This window comes from Geospiza fortis, unplaced genomic scaffold (assembly GCF_000277835.1).
Source record: "Geospiza fortis unplaced genomic scaffold, GeoFor_1.0 scaffold119, whole genome shotgun sequence".
Lineage (NCBI taxonomy): Eukaryota > Metazoa > Chordata > Aves > Passeriformes > Thraupidae > Geospiza > Geospiza fortis.
The window spans coordinates 130,946-151,836 of NW_005054486.1; positions in this window are offsets into that span (position 1 = coordinate 130,946).

Consider the following 20,891-nt stretch of genomic DNA (forward strand, 5'->3'; position numbering starts at 1 on the left):
GTGTTCCATAAGGGTAATGATCTTACAAGAAATATATTTTGTCAAATAAACAATTTTTGTGCAAAGCACAAATAATTTTAACTACACAATAATTTTAACTTGTTTAGTCTTTTAATTGCCTTGAGCCCCACATTTTTTATTTTGTAACTTGAAAAGTAAGAGGAAGGTCTTAACCATATTATGACCAAGCTGACATACACAACTATTTTCTGGGCATCTTGTTCACTGTCTGAACATAAAAATGCAGGTTAGGATCATATAATTAATGACTTTATTATAAGGCCTATAGAAAAGAGCCCTGAGATAATATCAGTCAGCTTTATGGCAATTCCCAATTTTAAGTCGTGCTTTTTCAAAAATAATATAAGAAATTTTTGGCCCTGTAAAAAAGTAAAATAAGTAACTAATTAAATCTTCTTTTTCTACTTAAACATAGTCATTAACACCCTGATGATAGGGGCCTGCTCTCTCTCTTATTTCATAAAGAACTGATGACTAATGAGGAACTATTAGTAATGTGGTAATATGAATAATTCTGTAATACAAAGAAATTATAGGCTTTTATAATTGCACTTCAATGTTGTACAAATCATCACAATAACAAACTTTTATTAAGCATTATAAACTTGACAAGCTCACTGACATACGGCAGTGTCTTAAAAACGTGTTAGAAGGAATGTAAGACAATTGTGCTGTTTCTGAGTGATATATTAATATATCATTATATTAATATATCATTACAAATATTCCCTCCAGTTCTCATTTGGATTGGAAAATGAGCATTGTGGTAGACAGAAAAAAAACTTTAATTAGCTAAACAGTACTGAGAACAACTGACTGATTTGAACTTAATGGCTTACACAGTTGGTGCTGTACTACTACAAAGTAAGTATTGCATGGAAGAATAAATTATTATATATATATATTAGCAGTTAAAGGGTAAATTTAAGCTTAAATTTGGACTAAAAGTCATTACTTGGGCAATAATATTGATCTGAATCTGAAGTTTTCACAAATAATTTGTTTACTGTTAATGTAAATAGGTCAACCTCAGTTTTACCTCCAGGACTTCATAGATCAAACACAGCAAAAGATAATGAGAATAATCTGCACCTCTCATATCCAGTCTTGTTTATGGCAACTGCATATCTAAAAAATGTAGAGATACAAAAAGAGATAATTACTTAGGCCACAAGGAGATGTGGCTAAAGGTAGTTTATTGCACAAATTATTAATTACTAATTAAAGAATACTTGTAAGAGGAATATGGGAACATGAGTGTTGCTATTCTGTCTGGTGTCTCAAGGCTTCAGTAATTTTGCCTATTTGCAGAGATCAGCATGTTTTTTTCCTATTTGTAACTTCAAGCAAATTAAAGTCCTTTAAAAACGTTCTTAAATGAAATCTTACAGTGCTCCTTTGGTCTCCTGACTTACAAGAAATGTTTTAGAAGCCTTGTTACCTGCATTTCTGTAATTTCCTAATGCATCTCACCATTTTCAGGGAAAGAAAAGCAAAGTCTTTGCTGCTTTGGCTACAGGGCAGTTTCAACTGTGTATTTCCTCCTCAAACGGTTTCTAAAAGTTATAATTAAGATTTTGGTTTCAACTTCAAGACATTACAGCTTCCAAAAGAAAAGAATGATGGCTAGCAACTGGCTTTAAAGTGGCTTAAGCATGTTTGAGAGGCTTTATTGAGTAAGCTCAGGGACCTGACTTCTTGCTACTTGAAAGCTCCACAGGGCTTAATTCTTGTAGCCTTTCATTGTCACCTTATTTCCGTCATAAATCCCAGCACTTCTTTGTAATTAATTGTGCAAATGAATAATATCAGTGCAGAGATAGTGGTCTTGGGCCAAAAGGAACTGCTGTATTTCATGCACTCCCCAGAAGTGACTATCCACCACCACAAGAACAAAGAAAATGAGGTCAACGAAAATCCCTCATTTCCACTTCAAATGAGATCTGGCTATAAAGAACAACTTTAGCCCACAGTTTCATTTCTACTTTTAAAATTCATCAAAGAGAGCTCTGTTAAAATACTGTGCCATAGTATTAGCAGTGCTAATAGGAAATAATTATGAAGAGAAATAATACCTTTTCTTGAACCGGTCCTGATATAAAGTACCAATGCTGCTAATGTAAAAGCTTAGCCCTCTTGGTATTCAGTGCTTTATTAAAAGAATTTTTATTAGCTAATTCAAGAAAGAAATATGATGAATGTCTCCTTCCAAGTTCCATCCCTATCTTTCATTACAGGAGTATCTGGTAATAGAAAGTGCTTCTGGCAATACTTATCTGCATATAATGCATAAAATTTTTAAGATATAAAAAGGTCTGTATGGAGGATGGCTACTTGCTACACACCACGAATATCATAACATTTGCTGCCTCAATTTACAACTAAACCTAATAGTTCTTCTAGTTCTTTAGATCTTATAACCATGAACATGTATGGGACAAGTTCTCAGCAGAGGAAGCTGCCATAGCTCCATCAATGACAATTTATAACTCATCTGCCAATCTGACCCTGTACTTTAATCCATCATTATGGTCTCAGACATTTGCCTCACAGAGTTCTTTTTATCACCTTTGTCTTCTTTTCAAAATTAAATGCAAAAATAAAGAATTTCATGTAGTTGACATCATTTATGTAACTAACCCCCTGCAAACTTGTCTAGTTCCTGGGTGCTCATGATTCCTTGATGAGTATGTTGTCAGCACACAAGCCGTGATGTCACTGACATATTTTCTGAAAAATCCCTTGGCCAGGATTTTTCTCCTGAGGAGCTGAGAGGCCTCAGAAAAGAAATGTAAACAATAATTATCTGATGGCTGTGGAATGCAGTCTGGAGATGGTTTACCAACAGCTGCATCTTTGATTGGTCTCATGGGGTTGTTTTTAATTAATGACCAATCACAGGTCCAGCTGTGTCGAGGCTGTGGGCAGTCACAAGATTTTGTTATTAATTCCTTTCCTTTCTAGCTTTCTGATGTCTCCTTTCTCTTTCTCTTAGTATAGTTTTAGTGTATCAATAGAATAGAATAGAATAATATATAATAAAATAATAATATATAATAATATATAATATAATATAATAATATATCAGCCTTCTCAAACATGGAGTCAAGATTCTCATCTCTTCCCTTGTCCTGGGGACCCTCAAACACAACAAAACCATGATAGCATGCTAGTAGTACCAATGTCTATTTCCCTATTACCATTTACTTTTGAGCTTATAGGGTGTTCTTTTTCCCAACCCGAAACAGGAACAAAGCTTTCCCAGCCTAGGTTAAAATCACATACAGTTTAAGAAATGCAATGGGCAGGATGTTGCTCATATGAATTACAAATTGCAGCATTATCCATCTGCATCCTGGCAGCAAGTAACTCCAGAAAACAAGTCTTGGCAGAGACTTACATTTCCTATGTTAAATAGAAAATTTGGGAGCTAAACCAGGTTGAGGCAGCATCAAAGAACAGATGCTTTCTGATAGCTAGCAATGGCTTTGATTCAGGAGCATATTTAAACACAGATATGTTTAAAGGTTTTGCTGCACAGGGCTAAATGTAAAGCTGTGCTTAGAGCTAAACTGTGTATCTATGAACAGGGCCTCTCTGCAATCACATTTTTTAGGACTGCTTTAGGAACTGGTGCTGAGGTATCTTCTGTTTTGGTTATCTGACCATTATCTGTCAGGATGGGAAGGTCCATCAGATAGGAAATCAAAATATTTTGATTTTGCTGTACTGTGACTGTGCTAAAGGTAGACAATCACCGATTCTGGCAGTAAACTAAGACAGAAATCACCCTAGACATAAGACTAGCAAGGGGATTCTTTTCTCTTTTCAAACCACCCTGTATCTGTGAAACAATTATGCCAACTGAACCAGCTTCAAAAAATTCAAAATTGAGCTGCACATTGGTATTTCTGAAAACAGCACATTATTATAGAGTTTTACCTTCTTTAGGATGTGCCAAGAGCATTTAGCTTGGAATTACAATTATTGGTCAATATTAATGAAAATTTTAAATGGTTTCGTGTGTAACCATTCTCTTGAATGCAGCCTACAGCTATCTCACATGCTTTTGGTAACCCTTTCAGACTTCTGCTCTGAGAGCATGTGAAGGTGAGTATCTGCTATTGCAGTAGTGTTCACTGATATTCTTCCAGGTTTCATACATTTGAACAGCCCATATCAGTTACTATTTTCATTTTCTCATCAGTTCCTCTTACAGCCATGAGAAGAATCATAGTCTAGAAGATTCAATTATCAGGTTGCCCTGATATATTTCAGCATAATTATATTTCATTTTCAATTACAAATTATTTGAGGTACTTTCCTCATATACTTTTGGAGTGATAATCTTATAGCACCCAGAGACAGTGAAATAGCAGAGTATGTACAAAACCACAGAAATGTTAAAACTCAAATACCTTCTTGCAAAATTTTTTTGCTATCTGATTTCTTACAAGCCCTTTGTCATTCAAAACATATATAAATAAAAGTTCATAGAGAGGCATATGAGACTATATATTTGAAGACATGGTATTTTTATGTGTGCCTGAAAACCCCAGGAATCTACATAGGCCCTACCCCTTGTAGGCACAGTTTGTGGTGATTGGGAGCCTCATCCCCAATGGGCTACAGCTGTGAGCAGCAGGTGACTGATATTGAAGGTAACGAGTGCCCAGGGGCACTGCCCAACCACCAAAGGGAACAGAGGGCACACAGGTGCAGTGCATCAACAGGAGGGGATAAAAGGTTGGGCTGAAGGACAAGAAGGGCAGATGCCTGCAGCCTTCTGGAGTGCTGTGGTGTTACTCTGTGTGGGTTAAAGCTTTCTGATGAGGTAAGATGTGACTCTGTATGGATAGATGCTTTAAGTTTTCTGAAATTGTATGGTGACACTCTGTGTATCATGGCCATCTTGAGTGCAGAATATGCTGAGACGTTTGCTGTAACAACCCCTAGCCATGACTTAAGTTATCTCCAGCTGGGGGCTCTGTACAAATCACAAACAGGACAGGGCTGCTGTGGAACGTGCCCTGGGCTGTTTGGTTTCCCAGCATCACTCTCATTACATGGCTATGACAATGGGAAGATGCCACCAGCTCACATCCCAGGCAGCAGACAAAGAACTTAATGTTACAACTTACTTTATAAGTTTTTTGCCCAATCACACAAAGCAAAAGCACACTGACAGTAGTTCTATCCAATCACTATAAGCACAGGTACCTTTGGTTAAAACAATGCTTGCTTTTTTCAAATACAATACCTGCTTGTAAGCCTTAAAACACAACACACAGAGCTCCATTATTAAGCTCCAACCTTCTTAATATCTTGCTAGATAAACTTTTCTGTAGCCTAAGGAGTTATTCTAGACAAGTGTTAATACACAGATCATTGTTCTATTTGTCCTTGCTTTTCTACAGTTTAAATAATTTTTCTGCTGACCAATCTCATGGCTGCTGCTTAGCTCTAATCACAGTTCTACTGTTCTGTGAGGCCTGCCTTTTGCAGCTTTCCCAAAACCCTCTAATTTTATGGATTCCCACATTAAGTGATAATCCAACTTTCACATAATCTCTGTAAATAACTCAGCTCCACGCTTGAGTATTTCTATTATCATCATTATCTCTAGCAACTGATTTAAAAGTTGATTTCTTCTTTGTAATGGGATGAGAAACGTTTGTTTCCTATCTCTGAACATGGGGCTGGGGTGGTCTGCAGGCATTAAATCCCTTTCCAGGGCTCTTGACAAATTTAAGCTGCCAAGTAGAAAAGAGTTAATTCTTAGAGCAAGAAAGGTAACTGGAGCCCATCAAGCAGTCAGATTCTTCCTAGATAGGAAGGAAAAAGGGACTAGTGAGTAGTGAAGGGAAGAAGCTGCCTTCATCTCAGGAAATGCAGCTGTCATGTAAACTCTGAGTGTGCAGTGCCATCTGCTTAATGCTTGAAGCTGCCTTTGAATCACAGAATGGAAGGATCTCCATTTGAGAATTTTGAGAAATTCTCTAAAGAAATAAAGTAGGAGGAACAGCCTTTATTCTTGTACTCTGGTGTGTGTTGCACCACTTCATTTTCAAGTTCCAAAGGAAGGGGAGAAAATAAGATGTATGGATGCTGTGTAAAATATGGAGCCTTAGAAGAACAATGTAGTAAAGATGAAAAATGACCCAGGGGAAAAAAGAACTAGTGGCAATTCCCTGTGCTCAGCAGTGGTTTCCAAAGCTACATAGAAAACCTCCAGAAGGAATGAGGCTGCCCAAGCCTGAAGTCTGAGATGAGCAGAGGTTAAAGTCTGTGAGTGAAAGGCAGTGCTGTGGGCACTTAATGCAAGAGCTGTATTTGAATACAGACTGCCTTTGCCCTCTTGTCAGAAGTTATTTCCCACCAGGTTTCAACCCCCAGTCTGCAATAACCTAACTGCAAGCCTTGTTCTGCAAGCTACATAAGGATTTTCCCTTTGTGGGAAGGACTAATGCATAATTTCTTGTTAGTGCAGTCAGCCGTGGGGCAGACTTAAAATTCACCAGCTACTCCAAACTAGCTTTGTGTGGTGTGCAGTCAGTGCTCTTTAAAGCCCTACCCCAGCTCTGTGCCAGCTTTCTGGAGTGAAAAAGCCTGAAGAAGTGATTGTTCATGTCATATGTTGGAGACTTCAATATCTTTTACAGCCACATTAGGGAGAATGGTAAATCATCTCTGAAAAATAAAAAGAAAGTAGAGGCAAAGATGTGCACTGCTGTATATTAAAGCATAGTAGCATTTTCTTTTTGTGTTGGAACCCAATTTAGAAAAACACAGTCTCCTCATTTTTCTTCTAATATGTGAGGAAATCCCAGTAAATTTATTACCTTTATTTGAAAGCAAATTAAGAAAGATTCCAAAGGCTGTATTAAATCTTTATTGATAAAAATTGTATGGTATTGTCTCTGAAATTGACTGGGAAGCATTACTAATCCCTGCATTCAAGATATTACATGTGACAGCCATGAAATTTAAAGCTGGGCAGTAATTTTTGAAGGGATAATGCTCTGTCTTGTGCCCTAACAGAGAACTGAGCTGATGTGGTGGGGGTGGTTTTAATTGAGTTATATGGATATAGCATCTAAAAACAAGAATAGGAACTGCCAGTAGCTAAAGTGAGACATTAAAGTGTTTCTTTATTGGAAATGGTAGTTTGGGAAGCCTTCCTGGAGAGTCCTCAGGTATTCCTGCAGTATGAAATTTCTTTTTTCTTCTAGAAGAGCGATAGGATAGAAGCAGGTATGTACTGAAAATGTTGGGGTTTTTTACTCTAAACATGCATAACAACAGCAAAACTTTTTCAAAAGCTGTTTTTCTTTTTAAGGCCAGTTCTGTGAAATGTACATCATTTTAGCCAACTGCTGCTAAATGGTAGATGTAGTTTGATCTTGAACCTAATGTAGTGGTAAAGCTCTAGGCTGTGGTCTATGGTGTTGTCACATTCATCTTACTTTTTAGGTCCTTTTTAACACTCTCTTTCTCCAATATGTATTTATTTATAATATTCTCAGGGTTTTAAGGATTAGCTCTAGCATGCTTACCTCATTTAAGGCAGAAGCTCCATGACTGCTGTTAATTGTGGGTGCCTCTAACCTGTGAGTAGCGGCTGACCTTGGAAGTTACTCCAACTTGCCTTGATGTCCTGTAGTTGCAAACATCCCCCACAGGATGAGGATAAAAGTGAGAATAGCAATGCCTCATCCTCTCCCTTCCTCTTTCCTAAGATAGACACAAGTGCTGTGGTAAAAGATCTTTACAGTCATGCCTCAGTACATTGCACCTCAGGATTTCTGAGTTTGGGAATGTTTACGACAGTCTCTGGCGTGGTTGGGGTATTAGATGAACCATGTTCTTTACCCTCATGTGGCAAACCTTGCCCAAATGTAAGAATAAATGTTTTTTTCAGCTTGGATGCACACCCACATAACCTTAAATTAGCTGATGTAGGTGCTCATTGAATTTTGGAGTTACAGTAGAAAAGTCCTTTATATTCACTTGAAAGAGAACAATCATTTCATTATCAGGGACAGAGATTTTGAGGTTAGTCTTCTGCTGGAGTCAATGGCACTACAAGAACAAACAAAATCAACAAGCTCCAGCTGAAAGCCAGCAACGTTTTCTGATCCTTCTATTTGTAAATAGAAAGGCTGACACAGAAACTCCATGCTCTGGTATTTGGGAAGTATCTAATTACCAGCTTATATACATATCTATTTATATCTATTTATTTTTTAAAGTTTATTTATCTGCCAGTGCTGCTCTTCATGCAGTTTGATTCCTGTTGTGACAGCTTCAGTTGTTATATACATATAGAAAGCAGCAATATTTTAACTTTTAGATTATAAAGCCAAGTACATGGGGTTTTCTCAGACTCCTCTCAAACCTTAGGAGACCTACTCTTGCTGTAGTAGTATTTCTTCAACACTGCACTTTGTACTTTAAAACTGATCCAGGGAATTTCATCTGCTTTTTCTGGGGCTGATATTCAGCCTTCCTGTGCGTTGGTGACTTTAAATAATCCAGTCATTTTCATTGCCATGCTGAGGATCTTTGTGCTCGAATTACCAATGGAAATTTTACATTGGATTGGTTGACAAGATTGAGCCTTGAGAAACTCCACAATTGATCTTTTCTGCACAAAACCACTATCATCCTTCTCTCTCAAGAAACCATACTTTGATAACTGGTCTTTCAGTTAGTTTATATTATTTCTTTTTTTTTTTCACTTTTAACTAAAAATAGTCACCTGACTATCAATAACTGCTTAACAAACTTAAGTTACTTAACTAACTTAAGTAACCTCTTCCACTTGTCATAACACAATATTTAGTGAAGCACAGACATATCAACTACACTGACATGTTCTTAAGATCAACAAAGTTTATTTCTTAATATTAAAAATCTCTTTATTGAGAGAAAATAAAGATCAGCTGGATAAGTAGGCCTAGGCTTACAGGATACATGTGAAGGTGACTAATAATCAGAGTGAGAGAAGAATTTGCTTCTTAGTTATTTTTTTGTCTATTTTTTCTCCTCCCCCTAATAGGTTAAAACCATATGCATTCACAGGTAGAGACACCTGACTAGAAACTTCAATGAAGTGAAGTTTCACTCTGCCCTACACTGTAATGAATGTGATTAATTTTTCTGAGTGGCTTCTAATTAATAATTACTCTCATCTGTGAGTCTGTAGCCAGCCTCCTGGCAAACACAGCCACCTCTTCACGAGAGAGCTGCCAAATTCATGTGGGTTTGAGCAGTAAAATGAAAGATGGTTGTGAAAGAGAAAGTGCAAGAGTAAGAATGAGTAACATAAAGACTGGTGTATTGTATCTGCTTTGCAGTTATTTATTTCATGTGAATGCAAATCCATTTTCAGAGAACATCTTTTTAAAGATGGTGCAACTTCAGAACCTCTGCATATTTGCTGTAACTTTGCCATTGTAACCATGTTTATTCCATAACTTTTGTTTCAAAACAACTGTTGCTAAAAAAGAATTTTGTAATTTTTTTTCTGAGTTCTGGTTAGAATTCTGGTATCAGGAACCTTAGTGATTTTTTCATAAAGCTGCTTAATGATTTTCCTTTGAAGGCTTGTGAGCCCTTATTTTCAAGTAACTAAATTTATATTTTATTAGAGAACTTGGTTTGTTGGCAGATTTAGTAATATTTTCTGAGCATATGTTTGATGGGTTGAACAGGATAAAAGAGTTTCATAGATGCCTTTGTAGAGGATAAAGGGCAGAGGCTCAGCATCATTTTTATGCATGAATTTTCACTGACAAGAAATGAGGTTCTAATCCTGCAACAGGAGTGAGCACAGGGAATCATTTTACTTGTGGAGTTTCTCACTGAAATCTGTGACCAGCTCAGAGCAATGACAAAAAAATATTTTCTTTTTCCCCCAGCTTCACAACTTTCATTCTTTTGCTGTTACAGTCAAACCCCTAATGCTTTCCATAACATATAAGCACTGACATGGAGGTATGAAGGGAGCATTTTTAAAATACAGACTAAACATTGTTGAATAATAAAATCTGGAAAAAAATCTAGGGAATGTACAGACATGGAAAGAAAAAGTTTATCTGACTTAGGCCTGTGCAGTTAGACTGCCTTGAAAATGTTCCCTAATGAAGGTTAAGCAAGTGCACACAGTTCAAGTGCTGTGCAGCTGAGTTGCCCCTGGAGAAAGAATTGCTCTGCATTGGAAGTCTGAAAAATGGCAGAATTTGGTGGACACAGCTTTTGTTTTGCATTCTCATCCCCAAATTTCCCACCAGAAATGGGTAAGTGGGATGGCCACCTGTGCATTCTTAGGCAGGCAGAGTACAAATGTGTTCATTGTGCACATTGGTTCAGAGCTCAAGAAAAACCCAAGTAGGTGCCATCATTTTTGAAGGGGTTCCTGCATTATTTTAGACACTAACTCAGGAAAGATATTCTTACTCTGTTGAGTATTTTGTAAAACTCCTGAATGTAAAACCCTGTGGTTTTCCCTGCTCCCCATTTGGTAAATTTACATTAGCCTGCACCATTTGCATTAGATTCACATTTTTCTAGAAAAATCTTGCTCAAAATGCTGTTTTAGTAATGAACATCATTATCTGCATTGGGTTTATATCTTGGTCAAGATGTTTTTTTAAGGGGGAAGGCAAAGATGTGGTGGACTTGGCCTCTGTGGGTTCCAGCCAACTCTGAAGGGGACCCACCTAAGGGCACAGCTGAGCTCACTAGCAAAGGTGATGGTCCCTCTGTGAAAATGCTTTTAAGGGTAGAAAACAACAGAGGAAGGAGACAGAAGGAACCTTGAAGTTAGAGGTTAGGTATAAATCCTCATATATGTATTTGGATCTTCAGATAATAGAAAATTTCTAAGTGTTTCCAGCAAAGTCAGAAAGTGGGGATCCAGATGTTTGTCTAACCCTCTTCTAGTTTCTGAGAGAACAAGGGAAAAAGCAATGACAAGGTAATCTCTGCTCCCTGGAGCAACTGCAGGCAGTGGATATATTCACCTAAGAGTATGTTATTTCCCCAAAAGAACAGGAGCCTCTGAATAAGCCTACCCTAGAGCCTGTGCACCCCTGGGTTGAAGCTGAGCTTGAAGCTGATCTTTGAAAATGGGGTGTGAAGGTGTTTTTTCTGGAGCTTGTAAATGTTTGTTCCTTTTTTTGCATTGGTTTGCCACTACCCATATCAGGAACTAAATATTTATTGTCATTTGAAATAACTTAATTTCTCGTAGTCCAGTTTGTTTAGCCTGAGAACAGTGGTTGTTAAGTGACTTTCCTGTCTTTCTAAAGCTCTCAACTTCCTCACTCCTACTCCTATTTTCGAACTCCTGTCTCACAAAATAAATTGACTGACCAAATGCAGCTTTGAGATTTCCCCTAGTTGTGACTGAGGCCAGTTCAATTCCTGGTCCTGCTGGGTGGGAGTAGATGCGTGCTTTTCATCATCCATCTCTACAGAGTAGCAGCAGAGCAACAATATCTTAATAGCACAGTATGATTCCTCGAACTTGCTTTAGAACAATATTCAGAGTCACCCTGAAGTCCCCAAATAATATATCCTAGAAAAGAGAAACTACTCCCCATCTGTGAGAAAATCAACGTACATAAGGGGAAACATCAAAAAGACTACATTTTTAGTAGAAGTAAATAATTACTCATTTCCAATTAACTTCAAAATTATTTAAAAATGAAGCCACAGACCAAGCCTCTGTGATGACCAGCAGAGCTGTGGTTGTGACTAGCTGACGTGCAGCCTATGTGAAATTAACTTCACCCAGGCTTGGATTTACAACAGAGATGATGATTTACTTTGAAACATGCTTTTTCTTGGACTCCTGATGCTGTCCCTCTGCCAGCTGTTTTGTTATACTTCCCTAGAGTGACTTTGCTCTGTATTTTATTACTTGAAAGAACATAAATTAGAAAAGGTTAATGAATGGCAGATGAATTCAGTTAATTAGTTCACGGAATAGTTTGAACACTTCTACTTGCTGGAGAGTTCAATATTGCTGGAGATATTTGTGCAGCATTTACACAATGAATACTTCTCTGCCCTTCAGTCAATAAACTCTTCTCCAAAGCAAACCTGGGCCTGGGAAATGTCAGTGCTCAGCTGTTAGCTTTGGGCACTCTAAGCTTGTCCATGCGGACATGAACTATGAATGCAAGGCAGAGAGGTGAGCCCCCAAACAGAAAGAAGTATGAGCCATCCTGATGCTTCCTCACCCTACAAAAACTTATGGTCAGAAGTGTTCTATGTTTTGTTGTGCTTTTGAGAACTGGCAGTGGCTTAGATGCTGAGATTTGTGGTTTTCTAGGTATTATTTGTTTCTCTTTCTGGCTTCTGTGATGATCAGAGAATTTTACCTGCCATCCAGAACTTTCTGGACCAACTGAAGAAACTCTAGTTGCTTAGCAAATTTCAGCTCGTTTTTGGTGTTCACTGTCTTATTATGACAAGCTGTGTCTGAAAACAAGTTGCCCTCTTCATGTTTCCTTCCTCAAAACACAGTTGGTTGAGCCTTGATTTATCTGTTTCTGTGCTCCTTTTTAATGCCTGGCATGGGCAGATACATTTGTGTAGTTTAATTTTTGCATGGAGTACTGCATTCTCTTTTCTACAGTAATTTCAAAATTAGTTTCCTCTGCCTGAGTTGAGAGCTATTAAGCACATAAAGCACTACAGAACTAGAAACTGTCCAAAATAATACTGCTGGATGGTTGTAGTTGCTGTTGATAATAAATTTTTTCCCTCATGAAGACAAGAAATAATGGAAAGCCTTTGGTTTATTCTGTTTTCTGAAGAGCTCATAATGATGAGGATTTTAATATTGGAATGCATTTTCTCTTTGAGACTTTTTTGTTTACTATATTCATGACACCAGATTCTGTTCAGAAAATAGCTCAGAGGCAAGAGAAAGGGTTTCATTCATTGTCTAGTCCTGACAGATAAATGTTGTTACCTGCTCCCTTTGTGAAGACAATCACCTCCAATCTGGTGTGGCTTTTGTAGGGACTCGGTGAATACTTATTTATTGCATTTTTAAGATAAAATACTTGGGCACTCCAAAGAGTAAGGACTCCTCTCCAAAGAGAGAACCTTTGCTACTTGACTGAATTTCCTCAAAGTGGCTGCAGCAGAATGAATAAGCTATTCTAGAAAGGGAGAGATTTAGAGCTGACCCTCCTTAGGTTGAGGGGCAAATTGGCTGATACATTAATTCAGTGTATGGGAGGCCCAGGTTCAAAGAACATACTTCTATGTCTTTAGACAATCTGCAGGACTGACTGAAGCGTTTTATTTTGGTTTTGAGTAGGAGAGAGAAAAGCAGTGTTTGGATACAAGTAAATTGCTTTCAGCACAGAACTGAAATGGCTTTCTTTTTCATTTCTTTCCCTCTGCCCCTTCTGTTTCTGTTTTTTACCTAACATCAGTCACTAATTGACCTTTTGCCCTTACTGCTTGTATGGGACCAGTTGGGAGGATGATGTGAATACAATTACAGGCTTTACCTGTGGAAGAAACATTTGTGGTATGGCAAGGTAACAGTGGGATGACATATGAAAAAAATTGGGAAACTGACACTGCTACCATAGAGAAATTAAGGTTGTTGAACCTGAAAGTTGGGAATAGTAATTTATCATCTGTTCCTAAAATAGTGAAGTTTCTACAGAAATATTTAGGATAGCAGGGAATTGGAATTTTTTTCTCCATGGTGGTTAATCCCTTAAGATACAAGATTTGATTTTGTTTTAAATACTGATTTTTTTCCCCAACAGATCATTTGCACTCCATTTCTTTTCATCCCAAAAGCTAAAATTTCACTTCTGTCCTGTATAGTGTCAAACTCTGCTTGAAAAATGTGATAAATACCTCACACTGTCAGCGTTGATGACAACATAATGATGATGTTAAACACTTATTTGGGCACATCATGATAAAGAATTTCACAGGAGAAGGTTAATCTGACTGTAAGCCAATCCTGTAAATCAGAATTAGCATCTTGTAAATTCTTACAGCAGTGGTCATATGGCATTTGCATCTGTACTGGGCACCTGAGGGAAAAAGTTTAATCTTGTGATACCTGAAAGACTCTCAATTTGAGTTCAATTTTCTAAAATTCTTCTGAAGTATTGTTTCTGTAGGAGGGTCATACTGCCATACCCATTGGATAAATAAAATTAAGTCTTCTTCAAGCACAGAAAAAGGCATGGTGTTACTATTTGGCCCAAAAGCAAATGATTCCTTAAAAATACCTGTTTTAAAAAATAAAACAGAAAGTCAAATACTCTGAGTTGGAGAAAAAAATCAATTGTCTATGCAAAATTGCATATGGAAAAAAGATGTGTTGGGAACTTCTTAGTTCTTAAGAAGGATGTGCCTGGTAATTTTCTTTCAAGAAGAAACTTCCCCTTTCCTGGAATTAAGCAAATCCTTCCTGCAGCTTTTCTTCATCAACTAAAACCTCTCTGATTTGACCTCCTATCTTGCCATAAATAACAGAGAAGAGGGTTCAGGGAGTCAGAGAATGACTTTATGAATGTGCATTTCTGTTTGATCATCCTACTTTATCAGACTGCTGTTAAAAACAAACCAATAAAGAAGCCTGTCAGCCTGGCTGTCTCCACAGCTGTCTGCATGCCTTTCCCAGCAGTGCTGCCTGTCAAGCTCATTATTCTTCCCCTGAGTTGACCCACTCTTGTGCACTTTTGCTAGGCTGATAAAGTTAGTGGGATCTTGTCTCTTGGGAAATACGTTTAGAAGGATAAGTTAATTCTGCTTCTCTCCAGTAAGCACTTCTGCCTGGCTTCTCCAGGGCCAGTATGTCTGAGTAGTCTAAATTGCTTATCCTGGAGGTAATGAGGTTTGCAAGGCCACAGCTGAAACCTTCCCCTTTCTCTACTTATCCTGCTTTCTACTGTAAGAGATGAGACAATATTTTGTTGAAGCCAAAAGGGTTGTAAAGAGAAAGAGCGAAGGTTTTTGGCTCTTGTTTGTGGCTTGGATTTGTTCTGGTTGGTCTGTTGGGTGTTGCTGTGAGCTGGGAGAGGGGCAGAGTTGAAGACAGGACCAAAAAGGAAGAAGGATGAGAGGGGAAGGGACAGAAGAATATGTGGTCAGGAGAGAATAAAAGTTCCTGAATATCCATCCAATGGGAAAGAGGACAGGGACCACTCCTGGCCAGAAAAGGTTATAAAAAGTTACCTTTTTGTTGGGGGGTGTGTGTTTGGCTCTGGGAGGAGAGGCAGGCACCTGGCTCAGCTGAATATTCCTTTACTAATAAACAGTTTGCTTTTGCTTCAATGACTTTGTCCCTATTTAGTTTTATCTAAAAGTTTGTTCATTTCTACCACTACCACTGCAGTTTGGTGTGAGAGATGGGTACTTAAGAGCCTAGAAAACGGAGAACAGGTAAATCAAGGGAAGTCTAGAAAACTTATTGTTGTTGCTGGTTTAAAAAGTAAAACAAAAAGTTTCTATAGCAATATATAGTGTTGCAGAGAGGGGTTTGCAGCTTGTGAAGGGAAAGCCATGTTTGGCAATCAGAACTGAAAACTGGATCAGGCACCAATAAATGGCTCTTGCTAATGGTAACTTTTTGTCATTGCAGTCGTTCAGTCCCATAAACAAAAATAAATTTCCATTTCACTGAGCTTCAAGTGTTTAATTAGTTTTTTCATAAACTTTTTTAAAAGTCTCTGAAATATAGATCTTGAAAACATTCCTCTAGAAAAAAAAGTTCTGTTTTCATGAGGGGTGACATGTTAATTGCCTGCAGACAGCTTGTTGGACTAATGAGTAAAATAACCTAATAACTAATTGAAAATCCATTGAAATAAAGTCATTAAGAAAGAAGTATCATATCTAAGTAAATTAACTCCATTTTCTATCCTGAATTATCTAGCTGTTGTGCTTTGATCACAGCTGAATTGGATCATTAACTAACTAAAAGTGAAACCTATTAATAATTGCAAGCTCTTTTATAAAGTTTTTTTTTCCTTTTTTCATAAGACATTTCAATAAGGGGTCCTGGCTCTTTGAAAACTTTCCTCTGCAAATGTTTAAGGATAGGGGAATGACAAAAATGATGACGCTATTCAGGAACAGATCCTTTTAATTACAGCTATTTAGGGAACTGTACAGCAAAACAAGAATTTTGGTGTGAAATATTTTTTTATTACTTGAAATTACTTGAAATGCCAATTACTTGAAAATAAAGCAAATCCTACTGTCTTCTTAACAGTTTTCATAGTTTTTTTTTCTGTTGGAAATCTGGGCTTTTAAAGCTTTAGGCAGTCTTTTCAGAAGGAGGTTGGGGTCATCCAGCTCTCCTGTGTCTGCTGTGTCCCTTGTTCCATGCCCTGGGAATGCAATTGGCTCGAACCACGAGCTGAACCTCTCACGTTCCTGTCACAGGACTGATGATCTTGGCTAGGTCATAATGGGTCAGATTCTAAGAGATTGCCTAGGGGACTTGAAATCTTTTTATTTCTAGATCCCCTGTGGAGAATTGGAAATTCTTGTCGTGAAGCTCCAATTTGTGCTTTTTAAGATTTAGGGACAGAGAGGGAGCTGAGCACCTACAAATCTTGTGAGAGAAAAATAAAGGCTTAAAGGTGACTGAGACATCTGTGAACTGTGAGTTTCAAACCTATTAATGTCTTCTCTCGTTTACTTATTTCATGCTTTCAGATTAGTGAAGTTCTTTTTTTTTTTCAGGTATCTAATAATCTGTAAATCAGCAAATCCAAAATTCAAAAATTCAGCGCATCTTCCTAACTCTTTAGCTCTTAATGGAATACCATGCTTTTCAGGTCATCTCAGGTGGTGATTCTATGCTTGGAGTAAGCTCCTGTAGACTGAAATGCCCAAAAGTCTGCATGCTAAGATGAGATCTACCAAGACCTCACAAAAGGAAATTATGCAAGAACAGATATGTCAGATTCTGTTCTTCTACTTTAGAAGGAAGCCTGTCCTTCCATGGAAGAGTTGTAGTTTGGGTTCCTGTCTGAAAACTCTGTGCCTAAACAAATGGTTTCTCATCAGAGACTGAATCCTTTCAGTGCTCTTAGGATAAAAGATGGCATTAAGAACTCGAGTGGTATCTATCTCAACTTTGTTATTTTTGCTCAGGAAGAAGCTAATTATTGGGTTTAAAGTACTGGAGTCTTTCTGTTGTTTGTTAAAACAGATGAGTTTTTGCATGGGATAAATATTGTTTGGTCAGAGAACATGGTTCCATATTTGAGGTTACAGAAATGACCATTTTATAACAATTCAGTCAAAACTTTCAAAACTGAAGTCCCATATTTTTAGTCACCTGGTCTGCTCATACTCTCCTAAGATCCAGGAAAAGGAACACTCAAAGAAAGGAGGGAAAATAATCCTGATGGAAGCCTTCTGACAGCACCATGTCTCAGTCTCTTCATGAAATACGTAGCTTCAGGGTGCCCACACCTGAAGCTATTGTTGCAAAGATATGAGCAGGTCTTAGGTGATCTGCAAGAATGTGGAAGCCTTAATCAACACCTTCTTTTGCTCAAAAACCTTGTGGATTTCCCACATTTCACCTTCTCTTCCCTGATAGCATAACTTCTGTGGTAAACCAGAGAGTAGTTAATCTTCCAGCTTTGTCTCTGTAAAATTTGCTTGCTATCTTCCCTCCTTACAAATCTGAAGTAAGCACCTCGCCTATTTACAAAAATGGTGACAATTCTCTTTCTACATTTAATGATGGGCTTTGCCTGGATTCACAAAACATATTCTGATCCTGTAAAACTAATGCCAAAATAAATAGAAAAAAAGATATTATTGAATGTGGAGTACTGAAGGATAAGACACAAATTGAATCTTTGGGTAAAATGAAAACATCCATTAATGACATACTTAGCTGCAATCTATTCTCCAAATGAGTCAAAACCAGCACCTAAGTGGCAGGTGAGATTTGTGCTGGCCCACTGCCCAGAGGTGAATTCTGATTTATTTACTAGTGTTGCTTAATTGGTAGGTCAACAAATGAAGTGTCTGGGTCCATTTATAAATGCTGTCAAAATGCCAGAAACAGATGACTTGGCAATGAGGTATGGGGGAAATTGAAGGAATCCCTTGAAATAAGCACTTATCCTGTGAAATTCCTTCCTTGTTAAAAACAAACCAACAACAAATGTCTGCATGGTTTTTTTGTTTGGTTGCCTTTTTTTTTTTCCCCTCCTCTTTAGAATTGCTTTGAAGTATTCCTTTAAAATATATAAAGCTACATTATCACCTATGTAAGAAAATGCTGGCTTTAAATAGAGCTGTTAAAAAATAGGTAGGCAGTTAGGATTTAACATATGTCAGGAGTAGTCCACACTTAGCAGAAGAAAAAAAGGAATTTATTAAGAAATCACTCTCATATGCCCAGTAAGACTTCTTTAGTACAAAATGCTTTACGAGAAAAAACTGCAACTTAAACTGGCACATATTTAGTCCATAACACCAAAATAATTTCCCGAGGCAGCAATTTATGTTGATTGTTTAAAATGCAGCATGGATGATTATGGGGTGACAAAGACTAACAAGACTTTATTGCTGCTCAATTGGGACTTATAAGATTATGTATTTTGTGAAAGGCTATTTAAAAGGAATTCTATTCAAGAAAATTGGAAAAAAATCAACGTGGTAAAGCTCATTAATTTTAAATCTGAATTAGCTATTAATTCCCATGGTTCTGTTTTCAAAGTTTTGAGAACAAACTATTGTTATCTTGTTAATAAAAGTGTTGGAATGATAAAATGTAAAGTTGAATATTTTTTGGCAGGAAATAATTATTTGTACTTCTATTTACTGCTGAGTAGCAGCTTCCACAGCAGAGAAACTTACTATAATTACAGGCATTTATTTTTGCCTGCCATTTTTTCTTCAAAGTATTCCATGATTCTGGAAGCCCAGAAAATATTTTTTTCTGTCCATAAATACTCGATGTGATTATATTTTTATGTTTATTAGTTTAGGAATTGTAATTTTACTAATGGTATGTAAAAATTTGAACAATTAGTACTTTAAAAAGTTGTTTCCCATAAAAAGGTGTTTCCCATAGATTTTTTATTTCTTTTTTGTTTAACTTACTTATTTCCCCTAAAAAATTTGCTAAATTATTGTTGGGCTTCCCATAAGTGCGAGTGTGTCAAAACAAATTTAAAAAAAAAAGCTAATTCTTCTCCAGGTAATTGTTGCAAATTTGTTTAATGTTCTAAAGCATTAAGTCTAAAGCATCAAAAGTAGAGACTTTTGCTTACTTAGTCATATAATTCTATGAAATTGTTTTAATTTCCATTTGCAAACAGATCCAAGTGAAAATACTTCTGATGCATCATGTTCAGAAAAACTGAAAAAAACACCAGATTTTTTTTTCTTTTAGTAACTGTTTGGTTTGTGATTTTGGTAGAGAATATTATTTTTCATCAAAAACTGGAGGATGAAAAATAATATTCTCCCTTAGTAACTGTTTTGCCTGAAGCTCTTTTCAGACCTGTAGTTTGAAAGATAAACCTTAACTGAAGTATAAATATTAGTCAAGAGAAAATGAAGGGGGAAAAAACCCTAAAACTGTTGCACTGAAAATATTACTGGCAAAAGGGAAGATACCTTGTTTTTCTGGGTCACCCTTGTGATGTCCTCACAAGAATATGGTGGTGCTGACCTTTCAAGGAGTGCCAACAGTTGTTTGTAACAATTGAAAACAAGTCTTGAAGTCTGTGTTTTAAATATTAATGGTGTTTTAAGAATAGCAAAAATATATTGTGGTGTGGTGGCCTTTCAAATGAATAATCTCAGTGACAGAATTGTGATTTAAAACCTCATCAAAATCACAGCTGCAAAAATGCTGGTGTTGACAAGAAGTGACTACAGGGATTGGGAAAGAAAAAAGTTGCCTTCAATGAAACATTTTTTTCAAATAAAATTTTGAACAAAGGCCCTAGAGATGGGACAGGAAAAGAGGAATTTCAACACTACAGAATGTTTTTTGGTTTTTTTTTAACATCAAGTTATTGGAACAAGACAATTTGGCTTTATTCTGTTATTCATTTTAAATGATACCATTTTCCCTGTTTGTGGTGTAAAATGCCTATCCTGCAAAGACTATTTAAAGGATATTTTGAATGATATAATTCTTTTTCCATTTGGAAAGTCACTTTCTGCATCCCAGTCCTTGGCAAAACAGTTTTTGTCCTTATGCAGTGCTAATATGTCTTTAATAAGAAAATACGTAGCCTTTATCACAGAAGAAGCAATTCTAGAATAGAATATGGAAAAATTGTGTACAAATTTGTAAAAATCTGTACAAATACAGCTCTAAGAAATACAGTTTTTAAAGATTTTGGTGTATCTGAACAGCTCTTGAAGCGTGCATGGAATCTTGTGGCAATTTGCAATCGCTCAGTATCCTGCATTTGCTGCATATGACAATTTTAAACTTGAAGAGCACTGAATGAGAGGAGAAAATATAAAGTGTTCTGCATTTAAAAATAGCTGGTCAGATCTGAATGTTGTCTGGAAACAGATCTATTTATCTGCAAATACTGGCAGAGCTCATGGCGTTTGAACATACTGTCTTCTGCTTAGGTCAGTTTTAGAGTTCTGTGTTAAGTCACTACTAAAGGTAACACATAAAAATTATTGCAAGGACACAAAATCCAGGTCTGTAGACACACATTAGTAAACTGTCTCCTACACTGTCTTAATTGTATTGATTGGAGGAATTTTCACTGTTTTCTGCAATTAAGATGATAAAAGCTACAGGCAGGATCAGCTGCTGTAGACAATTAAGTGTACCTCTAATTACTCAGAAGAAAATAACTTCC